This window comes from Notechis scutatus, chromosome 2 (assembly GCF_049901735.1).
Source record: "Notechis scutatus isolate UNSWTSFEM ecotype Mainland chromosome 2, rNotScu1.2, whole genome shotgun sequence".
NCBI classification, from domain to species: domain Eukaryota; kingdom Metazoa; phylum Chordata; class Lepidosauria; order Squamata; family Elapidae; genus Notechis; species Notechis scutatus.
Window position 1 is genome coordinate 52,961,066 of NC_142010.1, and position 16,614 is coordinate 52,977,679.

The window sequence follows — 16,614 nt, forward strand, 5'->3', positions numbered from 1 at the left end:
TGAGCAGAGGTGGCTGGGATGCAAGCCAAATGGCTATTAACCAACAAACAGGCTGCTTTCTGTTTGCAATGTTGCCTGGAAGGAAAGCAGTGGTGGGATTCAAATTTTTTTACTACCAGTTCTGTGGGCATGGCTTGGTGGGTGTGGTAGGAGAAGAATATTGTAAAATCTCCATTGCCACCCCACTCCAGGGGAAGGATACTGCAAAATCCCATTCCCTCCCCACCCCACTAACCTGCTTTCCAACTCCGTTCTCCTGTGCAGGGCAACAAAAGAAGACCCAGCTGATCAGCTGGCACTTGGGAGGCAGAGAATAGATGGGGGTGGGGCCAGTGAGAGGTGGTATTAGCTGGTTTTCCAAACTACTCAAAATTTCCACTACCGGTTCTCCAGGACTGGTCAGAACCTGCTGAATACCATCTCTGAAGGAAAGGATGGATGGATACAGTCTATGTCAGGAGTCTCCAATCCTCAGGTCATGACCCACTACTGCCCAGGCCTTCAGACTTTCGGAACCGGGCTCCAGAATTGACAAGTGAGTGCCCATGCACCCATCCCCACTCACGCAAGCAGCAGATGAGAGTGTGCACACACGGAACCATCCCTTCACACCACCCCCACCAGGTTGCAAAGCCAAAATGGTTGGGGAATTCTGATCTACAGTATGTCCTTAATTTCAAATATGGATCATCACATCATATGAGAATTCTCCGTAAGGTGATATTTTGTATTTTTATTATAATTTTCAAATCTGCATTACTAAATGTTAAAGGGGATACTGTATATGAACTGAACGTAAATCTCTCTCTGTGTATCTCCCTCTCTCCTTCTCTTTTCATGGATGTCCATAAGGTATGGTTTTAAAAAATGAAGGTGACCGCAACAAAATGACCAAAGCTCCACCTGTTTTTTTTATGTGCATTGACATCATTGATTTCATTTTTTCCAGATGTGTCAGATGATCTATCTGATTATCCATAGGCAATATGGTCAATTGTACTTGGCTGGGGATTGTGGAACTTAGACATGTCTTGGAGCATAAAGTTACTGTAATTTATGGCACATTTTCACTTTACTTTACTTTACTTTTGGTTACAGTTTCAAAATTAGCCTTGGCAAACATATGAAATACAAAAAACCCTGTAGTGCAATTAAATTAAGTGGCAAGATAAACATCTTACCAACTTCCCTTGGAGCATTAAGGTATGTTTTCCATACCCTGCATCTTAGTACAGATGCATCTTAGTACAGATACTACCAATCTTATACTCATTGACCCAGAACTAATCCCACTGAGTAAATTCAATCAGGATGTCAGGCTCATTTGTTGATAAACATGATGCACTGCTTCCCACCAATATGAGCTCCATTTTCCAGTGCAAAACTCCAAGCTCAGTATGGAAAGCAAATTTATCAATGGGGATTCCTGTCTCCCAGCTGCGTTCATTTCTTTTAAGAAGATAGTTGTGCTGCACAATATAGAGTGGTATACAAATTGGTGTATAAATTGATAAAACTGCATCTTTGATTAAGAGATTTCAGATTCCATTAACTATAAAGACATAAAGACCTGTGAGTTGCTGGGTAGAAATTAAATGATTCATACTTCATTCTAACTTGGAATGAATCTAAGGATTGGTTAAACAATCTAAAATTGTGAGATTCATACAATACAATAATGCAAATATTGATAAAAAGATACTGTAGTAATATGTTTTTGCCAAAATAAATTATACTATGTATAAGAGTGTACATCTGCTCACTTGGGATAGTTGAAATGGGAATTGGAAACATCAGAAAGAAATAAAAGTTGAATGCTGTGGGAATGGGTGTGTAAAAGGGTGTGCAAAAAACCCCAACAACCAGGATATAAAGGAAAGAATTAAAGAATGCTGAATAAATATAGGCTGAGTACAAAAATGATCAATTAGTTCAAGATGATATTGATGAGCAGAGAATGAGTGAGGATGAAATTGGGGGCAGAAGTGCAAAACTAATTGATGAAGGAAGAATGAATGGGTTGAGAAGAAGGGAAGATCAAGAAAGACATGGTCAGTTGGAGATGAGATGTCCAAAAAGAAATAGGCAAGAAGTTTAAGGAAGAAAAGGCAGTGTATGAAGTGAAGCATAGACACAGTAGAAATAAGGATGAATACAAAGATATGAAGAAATACAGTGAATGCTGTTGGAATAAGTGTTTTTGATTATGTGTCACCAAGTTGGTGTTGACTCTTGGCAATTACATAGATTTTCTCCATGACAAGTTATGATCTTGTGCCTTTATTTTCTTTGGTTTATCCTTTCTTATTCTGTTTCTATGCTTTGCATAAAGTTGCTGAACACAATATATAATGTGTCTGTTATACAATGATCATTTAATATGAGAAATAATTATTACCTTCAACTATGACTCCTGGCAACTACAGTACATCCATGTAGCTTTCTTTACAAAAATATGGGAAATATCTTCCGAGGTTTCCCTCCCCCCAAATTCCCAGTCCAGCCTAATATCCTAGAATTCATTGGGAGTTTCCTATCCAAGCATTAATTGGGTTCAATCAGTAGTGGGATTCAAAAAAAATTACTACCGGTTCTGTGGGTGTGGCTTGGTGGGCGTGGCAGGGGAAGGATATTGTAAAATCTCCAGTCAGAGGTGGTATTTGCCGGTTCTCCGAACTACTCAAAATTTCTGCTACTGGTTCTCCAGAACTGGTCAGAATCTGCTGAATACCACCTCTGGGTTCAATTGCTAAAGATGTGTGGAGTATGTTGACCACTTCCCCATTGTCCTTGCCTATTCTGGTTGGTTTGTTATTCCACCATCTTTTAGAGTGAGCATACCTTTTTCCTAAGTCTAAATCTCTGCAAAAGTAAAATGAGAGATCTCTCGTTGCAACAAGGTGGGACCATATAGAGTTGCTCTGTTTAGATTCTGATGTACTAAATTCTGAACTACTTAGAGAAGACACAAGATTCAAAAGGTGGATTTTTTTTTCTCCACTCTGAAATAAAGCAAGCTTAGTTTTCTGGTACAAATTGCCATTCAGATCTTTTTCATGCATCTGCCAGTATTTTCTCTGTTTCATAATAACAGCAAAATGTTTTGTCTGTTTACTTATCAGTGTGTCTCATCATGATCAATGTGGCTTCCTCTTGGGTAACTACAGGCTAGGTATATAGATAAAAGAACAATAATTATTTGTATTTTGGCAAGCAACCATAGCAAAAGAGAGAGAACAAAGTAATTGGCTGAGTTCCCTGTGATTTGTTTGGCTTTGCCATGCGAAGAATGCCAATTGTGACTTATCTAGTCAGCCATAGTGATATGAATCATGGCTCATACATAAAATTCATTATACTTAAAGGGGGAGTGTTCACTTTATGGTATAAATATGGTATATTTGCACAGAGAATATAGAGATTGGTGCTTTCAAAGTAAGGAGGCCTGGTGTTTAAATTTTAACAGTTTCCCAGCTCTTATAGACATCATGGCTGCTGCTCTCTTACTTCATTCACAACACATTAATATAGAAAGTATGAAGAAGAGGGAATATCTCTGGTATTTTATTCAACAGACAATATAGGAAGGGCAGCAAGTATATTGATTTAAAACTGGACTCACATTTCCATGTTTTGTGAAATATTCCCTAAGATATGGTTTGCTTGGCAGCTGGATTCTTATAACATACTAAAGAGGACTTTTTTCAGAATGTGAGAGAACAGAAGGTCTGAGAACTGCTCATTGCGCCTAATACGATTCCTTTTTGTATCTTTTGAAATCAGTGGTACCAATAAAGGAGAATATTTGTAGCTCAGGGTAGAAATGAGGGGTCCTTGGTGCTCTCTGAGCTTGATTGTTTTCTTGCAGACGTTTCATTACCTAAACTAGGTAACATCATCAGTGTGCTCTGAGCACTGCTGAGAAAACAACCAAGCTTAGAGAGCACCAAGAGTCCCTGAAATCAATGGTCTAGGAAATGAGAGTTTGTGAGAATATCTACTATATAACTCCCAAGATTATATTTTAATTGAGTAATTCTGCTATTTTAAATGAAACATATTGATCTTTCTGTTGATTTCAAATACTGTAATGAATAATATTTTCAATGGGTTCCTATCTATGTATGTCTTTGGGGTCTTAATCATGATTACCTCCCTCCAAAAAGAATCCCTGATAATAGGCCATAATAGATTACAATGACTAGATTCATATGAAACCTTAAGTCAAAACCAATCAACTCAAATTATGACTTTAGTGCAGTATTTCATGCTAGTTGGGAATTCCGTTTTATTTATTTATTTATGAATCAATTTTATATGGCTGACCGTCTCACAAAAATTGACTCTTGGCAGCTTACAGAATTGAAGTCCACCCCTCTTAATATGGCTAGTTGAGATACACTGTGTGATGGATAAATAATGCCTTATTTTCAGAGAGATACCCATTCACAGATCAACTAAAATGATGTACAAGTCTGAGGTGACTCTTAAAGATGGTTTGATTGCATATTTTTACTATTATATGCCCCCAATCATACATTTTATTCATTCATTGTACAGTTGACAACAGCATCACAAGTTACTGAGTCACAAGATAAATGAGAACAAATTTAATTTGATCTGTGTAAACATTTAGCTTTGCTAACATTTCCAGCGTCCTATTTTTTCTGTTCATGGGCCAAACCGAAGAAATATATTAAAGCCATGATGTCTATCTTACTTCTAAGTGTCATTCCAATTCTGTTCTTTTTATCCCTGCTGTAAACATGGAAGCTTGTTGAGGTTTTATTTCAAAATATACCTATTGACTATGTATATTATGCTAAAGTTTCCATCACAAAAAAGTGAGACATGATTCTGACCACTGAACCCAAGTTTTTTAATTGCTCCCATTTAAGTTTATAAAACCAGATAGACAGCCCATTTATATCTAAGGGTTGTCCTTAAATCAGAAGTTCTTAACCCGGGGACTGCCTGTATTTTACTATTATCACTTAATTGATTTCTATCGTAACTAAAGGAATATTTATTGATTGATTTAGTGCCTTCACAACTGGCTGGATAAGTCCCTGTGCAGTTTTCTTGGCAGGAAGTGGTTTCCCCTCATCTACTTCCTAGAACTGAGAGAGAATCCAGCTGGTCCTGTGCCTAGGGTGGGGCTAGAACTCACTGTCTCCTAGCTTCTAACCTGATACTTTATCCCAAACTAGTTCTCATTTTATTTTTAGATAAATACAATTTCCTGTCAACATTCTGCCCCTTTGGTGTTTTTCTTTCTATTCTAATATCCCGATATATTATTATAGATACAAAAGCAAAGACTGCGTCAACAGAATGATGCATTCTGTTTAGAAAAGGATTTTACATCAGTCCTATCTGAAAACTCTATAGGAATTTATTCTTAATGCCAAGCGCTTGTCAAGGTGTCCTTTGTATGCTGGCTGAAATTGTGGTGACGATTTTTAGCGTTTGCTCATAAGATTTGTTGAGCTTTTATATGTTCCCAAGAACAAGTTCATGGCACAGGACACAATGCTGTCATTGTTACAATTTTTTGAGCTTTCCTGACACAAATGCACATACTCAGCTATCCATGTAAGGAAAGTAAACGTGTTTGCAGAGGTATTTGGAAGGTTTCCCGATCCTTAATTACTTTGTGGGTTTTGTGTTTCCCTCATGCTTTCTTATCTGTTTGTTATGGGGTATTGCATACCATTTTCCTCACTGCCCCAAGGGAGCCAGACAGGAATTTTCCAATTGTTTTCCCACATATTTGCTTTTACTGCTTTTTCTAAGAGGAAGTGCTCTCTGTGAAAAAAGGAAACATTAATCATCTGTATGTTGCTATAATACACATTTGTTTTGTTAAGGTGTATCTGAAACTACAACAAAATGTCCATATAACACCCAATAATAATTTTCTTCCCTGATCTTTATTTTATTCTGATTGTTTCTAATTATATTCAGATGGATTTTCATAAGCAAACAATTGATGTGTTGTCATTCTTGGATTATTTGACAATGAAACTGCTCCAGAATCCTCCTAAAACTTCTCCTCTTGAAATTTGATCTTTAAGTCCCAAGATATGGTCTTTAAAACAGGAAGCCCTCAATCCATGAGATGGATGTGAGACTGTGTGGATGAAGTAAGAGTCAGGAGTTTCTTCAATGGGGATCAGGTAAGTCAAGTCAAGTTGATAGTGTCCCTCCTGGAAGGTATGTGTGTGATCTCTTGCATCTCCTGAGCCAAAGGGGCCATATGCTTGGCTATGCTCACAGTTTCTGGGCTTTGTATAGGGAAGGCTGTGGGGAAGTGACAGTCCAGGAAGAGACAGAGAGTTTAACACTGAATCACCACCTGCTCATGAACCCTCTTCCTTCCAGAGACCTTTAAGAGTTGTGGAAAATGTCATACAGTGTTGCATACTGGGGAATTAAGAAAGCATTCATCTGTATCTGCCATAGAGGGGGATAATGTCCTTCTGTTATTTGAAGCCCACAAAGGCGCAAAGGTTTTAAAGGTTCTGCCAACACCCAAATCTTCTGTAAAATTTGGGCTACATCCTTAAGATCAGCTTCTCTCTGCATGCATTGCCTCCACATTGACCTAGTTTGTATACTGTGTAAACTATTCTTCTCATCCTTCCTACTTATCAGGTGTAGAGTAATGTTTGAGGATTCCTGGATAGACAGCTGGACTAGAAAACATTAAAGGTCCCTTTCAATTCTATGGTTTTATGATGGCTGTGGGGCAGAGGTTGAGATGCCTCAGGCACTTATCTGGAAAGTCAGAAACTTTCCTGTGGGTCACTAGCATCTCCTTGTTTGCTCTGCCTTGAAAGAGTGGCTGTGAAGGTTGATCTTTAAAAACTCCTATAGGAGTAATTTAAAGAAAGTGGCAAAAAAAATTTCATTGGAAGTACTGTGTTGTTTAAGTTGCTGAACTGCCCTATCTTATAAAGCTTGACTGGCCACCCTTAAATGACTTCAGAATAATATCAGATAAAATCACTGAGAAAAAATAAGCTATTAATGGCCCTTAGTCAAGGTATGTTATTCAGTAGCACAATATGCACTATTTTTGATATTTTTGTTGGAAATAGGTGGGAAGATGTTTAATTTGCTGGGCTTTCCATAAACATGTGGTTGCTATTTTGAGAACATAGTACAGGACTGGATAGGTTTATAGAAGAGCACTGGCCATAGGATATACGGTAACTTTGAAGTACTCCATTGCTTATCTTCCTTCCTACATGTAGATGTACTGTAGATCAGGTGTTGCTGCAATGTCTACAAGAAAAAAAATTGGTCACAGAATTATAGCTGTCAATTTGTGCCTATTTTTGGAAATAGAACCATCTTTGGAAAATGATATTTATACACATACTTATTGGCTCTCCACTCATATAAACCAGGGAGTGACCCTAACTGTTTGAGAACATGTATTTTCTTAACAGGGATGTTTTTATCCACTATTAATGTATTATAATGTGTTAGTACTTTTTTTTAATATTATAAATAGTGATGTCTATTGCTGGTCTAAGATTGTAATAAAGTTACGTTCTATTCTATGGTACTGTAGATCAATTAATGACCACTTGTTGGAACTGTAAACCCATTTGTTAATGACACTACTGTTAAAAAAAACTCACATTGTTCTATTTTAGTAAGGAGTATTTGATCAACATTATCAAATCTCTTTCTTAAATTCAGGTACCCTAAAGCCATACTATTCCCTTGGCCCAGAAACAGGTAGTCCTCACTTACTAACTGGAGTTGGGATTGGCAACTCCATCAGTAATCAATGCAATCATGAAGTGAAAGATCACATGACCATGTCTGATTTACATTAAGAATCTCTTCTCACACATACATACACACGGTTTTGATTTTTTGGTTTTCCTTTTTAGAGGTTTTTTGTTTTTTGCCTTTGAGTCAGTTTTCTTGACAACTTTTTTTTTAAATGGCCTGATAAATTGACAAACAAAAAGTATGAGTTTAAAAATATGGAAACAAGGGCCATTGTTAGTGTTACTTAGTTAGTAATTTTGCATTAAGCTAACACAAGGCTTGAGGCAATAAACATTTCCCGTCCATGCAACGAAGGAAATAAAAGACACTGCTAGTCACCCATCTCCATAGTCCAAAGGTATGATATGCATTTATCTGATAAAGATACCAAGCAATTATTATAAAGGAGTAGCCTCAAAGCCCCAAGTCATCATTTCTCTATCATATTTCAACCAGGCACTTTTCCTACTGAGATGTAACCATGGTGGAATAGTTGGAATAGAGGTGTCAGCCTTGTGAGGTAGTCCAGAGAAGAAACATGCCCAGATGAACTACTTCTACTTTATTGTAAGGTTACATTAACATAATCTTGCAAGTCTGAAAGTGCATATCTCCCCTACCTGCTTTACAGCCTGAGAAACTAAGGAAGCTCCCTTCTAAAGTATCTGCCATGCCCAAATTTCTACTGAAGGTGAGGCTGCCTCTTATTGACTATTGCCCAGACTGCAACTCTTCCCTGTCTCCTAGTGTCATTCCTACATACCATTACAGGAGGAGATGGGAATCACTTACTAAACAGGTACAGGATATTGAAGACTGCCTGTGGGGTAGCGAAGAGATGTTTCTGAAATAATAATAAAAATATCCCTTAATGCAGGGGTCTTCAAACTTGACAGTTTTAAGACTTGTGGACTTCAACTCCCAGAATTCCTCCTCCAATCATGTTAGCTCAGGAATTCTGGAAGTTGAAATCTAAAAGTCTTAAACTTGCCAAGTTTGAAGACCCTTGCCTTAATGTGAACAGAATGTGGGAAGAGGGATACAGAATTTATCTAAATAAGACAGATTCTCTTTGCCCTAACTCTCTTTGCCTGCATTGCTGGGAACCTTGGAGCAATTGCAATGAACTACATGATTAAATCTGCCCAAATCAACAGCTGTTTTTTTAATATGAAATCAGTAGGGCGGGATGCGCACATGTCTGGATTATATGCAAAACATACAAATCTGAGCAATTAGTTGGCAAACCCGGAAAATGTTGATATGTGAAGAAAGAGGCTCAGAAGGCTCTGGAGTGATACCAAGTTGCATGCTGCCCTCAACAGTCCAAACCAATATATGACAAATACTAATAAAAGAAACTGGCTGCTAACCACGATTAATTAAGGATTTTCTCTCCTCTTCTATGAAATTAAATTGAATGGAATGTTTTGATTATATTTCTGTACTCTAATCAAATGAAATTGTTCTAATAGTTCAAAATAAACTAAAAAAAAACCCTGACCAATAATCCACAATCCAATGAACTCCTGCTATGAATTTTGCTGGGAAACCTACAAAGCAATCAAAGAAATAGAGTTTGGTTATATTGTACGGTCTGACACATCTGGTTTTCCCCAGGACTCAAAAATGGTTTATACAGTCATAAAGTGATGATTGTCCTCTGTTTAGACCACAGAAGCAAATTCAGCTGTTTGCTTTTAAAAACAGCTGTGCCATGTAAACAAAGATAAAAGTAAAATATTCATTTCAACTTCCCTTTAAAAAGGGAGAAAACCTTGCATTGTTCATTGCAGCAAGCGTAATAGTTTAATCCTAAACAAGGAAACGCTGAAAGACCTGAACATCGATAAGAGCAATTACTACAGTGCAAACACGTATACGCATTCTGCACTTTTTATTTAGAATGCCTTTCCTTTGTTTTTCCAGGTATTTCTTTCCAAGTTATTGTTAAGCACAAATCAGTTTGAGTTAGGGTGCCTTAATCGCATTTTGAAAAGATGCTGGAAAATCTCTGCTCAGAATACAAGAGGCACAGATTAGCTTTAAGCCCCTTAGTTCATTCCTTGCATATACAGTAAACCAATTTCTCTCTTTTTTTTCCAACCTACCAGCAAAAAATACCATTGCAAGGAGTCTCACCAAGTCTCAGGATGACCTTGAGAGGATTTAGTTAGTTTACCTCTGGAAGTTGCTCCACATTATCCATTTCCTCTTGTTGTATTTGCTCCCACGAATGGATGGTCTGGTCTTTAATTGCTGTTCTGTTCTGATTTCTAGGCTGCCAGTTTTGAACATGAGATGGTTTTCCAGAAAGGAGGGGAAAGAGCAACTCTTTTGTACCTCCTGTATCTCTGGGGAAAGCATCAACCTCAATTGAATGCACCTCGTTGGTTTGTGACATGGCACAGCTTGCAGTAATCACTTATTTGTCCAAGGGAAAGAGTCCCTGCACTAGACAATGAAACAAAATGCCCATGCCTAAGATACCATGCATGTACAAATGAAGAAAATTTATATAGTATCATTATTAGCACAGGTGTTAGATTTATTACTTGTGCCCACCTGTTTGAGCCAAATGTGACAACTGTCTTCCTTCCAGAACAAAGGAGTAATTTAAACTAAAGCAGTGTTCCTTGACAATAGGATTATTGTTGATACACCTTGCATTTGTTGCATAGAAACATGTTCTGAATATCCACACTGGTTCCTATTTCAATGTTCCCATTTTTCTATGATATAATTCATTGTATAGCTCTAGAACAGGGGCGTCAAACTTATGTCATCACGGCATCATCATGTGACGTATCAGGACTTCCCCCCCTTTGCTAAACCAGGTGTGGGCGTGGCCAGCGCATGACACATTGGACCCTCAACCCTGCTCTAGAATGCTGTCTCAGACAAACAGCACTATAGATTGGTCGTCTTGACTATAATTGCAAGGCAAAAATGTGGTTTGCAGCATGAAATGCAGAATGTCTCCCTGGTAGATCTATATTCATACTCTTAAGCAAAAACAAACCATGTATGGCTTGTCGTGATGACCCAGGCACAGCTGTAAAATAGGTATTGGAGTGTATTGTACTCAGGGGTGGGCTTCAAAAATTTTAGCAAAGGATTCTCTGCCCAGTTGCTGGGTGGGCATGGCCATGGTGGGCATGGCCTAGTCGGCCTCCTGCACCACGGTGGGGAAGGAGCATTTTTGCCTTCCCCTGGCTCTGGAGGCTTTCCTCGAGCCCCTGGGAGGGCGAAAACGGTCTCACCGGGCTCCAGGGGCTCTCTGGAAGCTGGAAACAGGCTCATTTCTGGCCTTCCCAAACTTTTGGGAGGCCCATTTTTTGCCCTCCCCAAGGCTCCATGCGCGTCCTGCATTTACCTGCATCCAAAATGGACCGTGTGGGGACTCCGGGGAGGAGAGGGGAAGGGTGGGTGGGTCCAGCCAGGAGTGGGACTGGGGGTTCTCTGAACTGCATAGAATCTTAACTAGGGGCTCTCCCGAACCCCCAGCAGCCCACCCCTGATTGTACTCACTCTTCCTGAATGGCTTTGGTTACAACTTACCTCTTCAGGTGGCTCTAGCAGGAATGAAATGAGGGGAGCTCCTTGTGAGTGCTACCTTCAGTTCTCAGAGGAAAGACAGGGTTCATATTCAATAAATAAGTACCCGTGTTGCCGGCGTATAAGACGACCCAGCGTATAAGAGACCCCCACCACCACCGGAAACGCCCTCCAGAAATCCCCGGGGCTGCAGCGGCAGGGCAGAGTGCCAGGGGCCGTGGGAAGAGCAGTAAGGCTGCAGCCTCGGGCGGAGCGAGGCGGCGGGATGAGCCGAGAGCGGCGCGCAGGGGATCAGGAAGCCAGAGGCGCCTTCGCTGCGTCCAACAAGCCTCGAAAGCCGGCAGTGGATATACCGGCGTATAGGCGACCCCCACTTGGAGGCATGTTTTTGGGCAAAAAGTCATCTTATACGCCCGGCAAATACGGTACATTCTTATGATTTCCACATGAAAATCGGTGTACAGGTTGGGCTCAAATTTAAACAGGTGACTCTTGGCTTTTCTCTGAGTTTCTGTCAAATTATGAAAGATGAGTCCGGTAAAAACAGAATCATTGGTGAATATGTAAAAAGAAAGCTCATAGGAATATCTTCTCATAGCAAAGGCAAAGCAAGAATTAGGAGCTGGGCAGTTACAGCACAAAAAACCCTTGTGAGTTTAAGTTGCAGAGATGCAAGCTATACATTACACTGTATGTATATACATATTTATACATAATCAAACAGATTTATACACAATCTCATTAAATCATAATATGATTTGTTTCCATTTGGCTTATCTTCTTTTAATCCAGGTTGCAGTTTGTAACCATAGTTAATTAAAATACACAGTCATCCAATAGTAGTTCAACAAATCAGTGAAACCTAATTATGAAATATTTGGAGCAATTTGTGAATCAAGTGTTAGATTAATATATATTTCATTGGAAGGGGGAAATATTTAGCTTTCTAATATGGAACTCATTCAGTAGTTTTTAAATGATTCAAAACTTTTAGATAAAGATAAATTATTTGATGAAATTGCAGTATCGCATGCTAATTCTGCCCACAGTCAGGAGTTCAATCCTAACAGGCTCAAGGTTGACTCAGCCTTCAATCCCTCCAGGGTTGGTAAAATGAGGACCCAGATTGTTGGGGGCAATAGGCTGACTCTATAAATCGCCCAGAGATTGCAGTAAAGCACTATGGAGAGCTATATAAGTCTAAGTACTATTGTTATTGTTATTAATGACAAATCTTGGAGAAAATTGAGATGGCACCCAGAATGTTTGAAGACTGAAAACAATGCTAGTGTTTAGCAACATTTAAAAATACATTTTCACAACAAGATAACCTAAAAACTATGTGTTCAAGGATCTGGGGCTCATCTGCTGCAATCCATAAACCCTTTATTAGTATCTAGTGAATTTATTACTACAGTTCTTCAGAAGAGTAGATGTACTTTAAAAGAAAAGGCACTCAGATTACTGCCAAACACCATTATTTTTTTAATTTCTCATTTTATTTCTTGTTGGTATTAGGGATGATGATGATGATGATGATGATGATGATGATGATGATGATGATGATGATGATGATTCCTTTGTCCTTTAAAAAACTTTAGTTTTTCCAGTGGTTCAGTCAGCTGGATTTTGAATCTCCTGTAGTATTTTATAAATACTGTTATTTTAAAAGATCACACACACAAAATAAATTACTAGAAGGTGACTGTAACTCTTCATTAATCCAAGGTAAAGATCCCACAGCCATTTTATTTTTGCAAATCTGATTTGCAATAACCAAACACAAACAGAGGAACTGGGTCATACAAGTGGAACACACAAGTGGAACTTGGAGCAAAGTATTGCATATGTACATATCACATACGTACATACATACTCATCATCCTATTCAGAATGAGCAACCTCATGCAACATGTAGTAAAAGGTTAAGTACTGTACTGGTGAACAATAGAAAGCAGATAAGATGGAAGGAAATCTGGGAGATCTTATTCATACTAACAATGTGCTGTAATTTTTCAAGATTTCTTTTAATGAGAATTGTAGGAATATTTTAGTTACATAAATATGTGTGTACACAGTGTCTTTTTTCTCTTGCAAACCATCTTTGATTTCACTACATCCATAAATTGATTCATAGATTACTTTCTTAAACCTATCTAATTCCTAGAATCTCTCAACAATTTCATCCAATTATTCTAATTTCATTCAACATTTTAACATTTCTCCTGAGATACCTATCTTTAACTTTAACATTACAAAATGGGAAGAAACATGCTGCCATGCACAACCTTTTTTGCTCCTTTTGACAAACATTCATTCATTCATTCATTCATTCATTCATTCATTCATTCTGATCATATACTACTCACTCCCTTTCTATCAGAATGCTTGAATATTTTGCCATCTCTTTTCTTTTCATTTTCTTTTCTGTTGTTCAGTAAATAAGTCTCCCCAGGCACACAAATTCATCTACTTATTCTAGCTTTCACCATTTATTCTAAGATATCAATGTGCCCTGCGAACCAAACCAGCTTGACCTTTGATGAGTTACTTTTCAGATCTCTGCCTCATGGTGCATTGTACATAATTTGCTATAAATTGGGCTCTTAGCCAAGAAAACAGCATCCATCTGCACAGATGTGCAAGTGCATGCACACACACACACACACACAAAGCTACAAATTTTCAGAGTTTCAATCACAAATTGACTTCTGTGGCCCTTACTTCATATTAAGTGGTCAGTAGAGGGGGGCTGCATAAGTGCATTAATGTGCCTATCATCCCTGTCATTGTATTTTTATTCTCTTATTCTTGTTCTCATTTTTATTTGACAAATTCCAATAAATGAGTATGTGTATTATACATTCATCCATTACAAAACTGAGGGAACATCCCTTCCCTTTTAGCCTGCTCAGTGCAAAATCATTTGCTTCAATCCAGAAGAAAAATTTCATCAAGTCATCTTTTTCCCCACTCAAACTGTGCTGTGCTGGTAAATTTTGTTACTTTTTAGAGTAGTCTCCCTGTAGTTGTCACAGTCACTCTTCTACTTTCCTCTTTCTATAGGAATTTTTATTGTTAAAATAACAGTCTGTGGCCACTCAACTTATTCAATCCTCTTTCTGATATGGTTTGTGTATCTGTTTACTTGTTTTTGAATATGATGGTTTGTACTTATAAGAGAGAGAGGCTAAGGGTAGCAAATCCTTATTTACCAAATCAAATCTTTATTACATCAAAATCAAGCCTGAATAAAAAGACTATGGAGATTCTCAATCATCCAGGTCATGGTTGTCCCAAATATGCTTTCCAAAAGGCAAGTGGACTTTCTTTTTTTATTGAAAACATTTAACTTCTCATCTAAGTTCCTGAGCTTAGGGAGTTTCTTGGATGAGAAGCAAAATGTTTTCAAGAAAAAAAAAATTCCAGTTGCCTTTTGAAAAGCATCTTTGGGACATCAGGATAAAAAAAAAACCAAATCTAAATATTTAATAAATAATCTACTATTAAAATCTAAAAATATTTTAAAGTTCTTTTTTTAAAAAAAAAAAAAAGCCCTTTAAAATCTAAAAGGAAGGATAAGAACATTGGATGGGCATAAAAGACCACAACAAATTAAATGTATTACAAAAATGTGAGCAGTGTGAGCGCAGATTATGTGTCACCACTTTACTCCTGTCTGTGCCTTGGAAGTAGAATGAGGAATATTTACAGTAACAATCATTTGGACTCTGACTGGATAATTTTGCTTTAGCAAAATGTGTTCCCTATTGCATGGAAAATTTTCTTTATTTACCTGGAGGGTGGGGGGAAACCTTCTTGGAAAACCTCTCATTCCCTTTTGGGTTTTTCAAAACAAATAAAACCTTTGGCCTTTCCCTTCATTTTCATGACTGCATCTGACAGTTGGAAAAGTAAAAACAAGGGGAGGAGGAAGGAGGGAGCAAGAAACCCAAAGCACCTTGAGAAGTAACTTTAAAAAAAAATGTTTTGTGAACTTAAAGTATAGATGTATGTTTTGCTGTAGAAATATGAACAATTGTGAACCTCATGAGTGTGATGGTGTTTTGTAAAACAAGACAAAGATAGCTTCTTGTGAATTTTGCAATACTACCTCCAAAATTAGAATGAATAAATTTATAATGCACTGAAATCTTATGATTGCATTTTACACATGCACCTGAGAGATTCCATGCAATAAACAAGCAAGTAATATTGAGCTTTCAGAATCTTGAGCAATTCTCATATTTCATAAGATAATAGATGATGACAGGAAGGTAGGAAACAAACGTTCATATTTATGATCCCAGTGTTTTATACCATAAGGGTAACTATCAAGTGTTTTTTTTTAAAACCAAACTTAATTGTATGCGTATTTGACCATATTCTTTCTCATAGAATTCTGAGTTCTTTAGCATAGCTAGAACTAAGAAGAATTGAGTCGAGAGTTTTAAAAATGGATCTTTCAGTAAAACATGTAGAAAGTAATATGCTTCCGCAAAACCATAATAGCACGTAGGTCTGAACTGGAGACATTGTTGAGCTGCTTGGGAGCCATCAGTCTAAAGATCTGTGGATTATTCTTAATATCTTTTTGATGCATGAACACTGATAAGGTTAAAGCTAACGACAGTATTGGTCTCTCATTTGTGTGGATATTTTTCAAAGACCGCACAACTGATTTATCTGATAAGCCCAAGAAAAAATAAGTTCCCCAAAGTCAGGGCTTATGACGGCCTACTCTATTGTTTTCTTTGCTTCTCATTCATCATAATCTGAATCCCCCCCCCTTGTTAATTAAAACAATTCCCTCCATAAGCCATCAGGAATGTTTTAAGCATTGAAAGTGAAATCTGTTGCTACAAATTTACCAGAAAGGCTAAAATAGAGATTTCACTATCATAAACTGTGGGAAAATATGCTTTGGGTGGGGGAGGGCATCGAGGGTGGCACGGAGGGAATAGGAAAGTGAGCATTGTGAAGAACAATAGTAAGAGCAAACATATGTATGGAAGGGTATGGTTATATTGGTATAAACTATTTTAACTGCTTTTCAATTCAGTGCCTTTGTCTTCCTATCCCTTTGTAATTTCTGTACAGACATGGATTACCTTGGTGTTTAAAAATACAAGGGATTGTAAATTAGAAGGAAATCCCATTTTCTTTCAAATTATAGCTGATACAGAGCTAATGGGAGATTGACTTCAGACTTACAGAAAAGATTTGGGTGGGGAAGATATATAGAAATTCAAGAGTAGCCTTTGG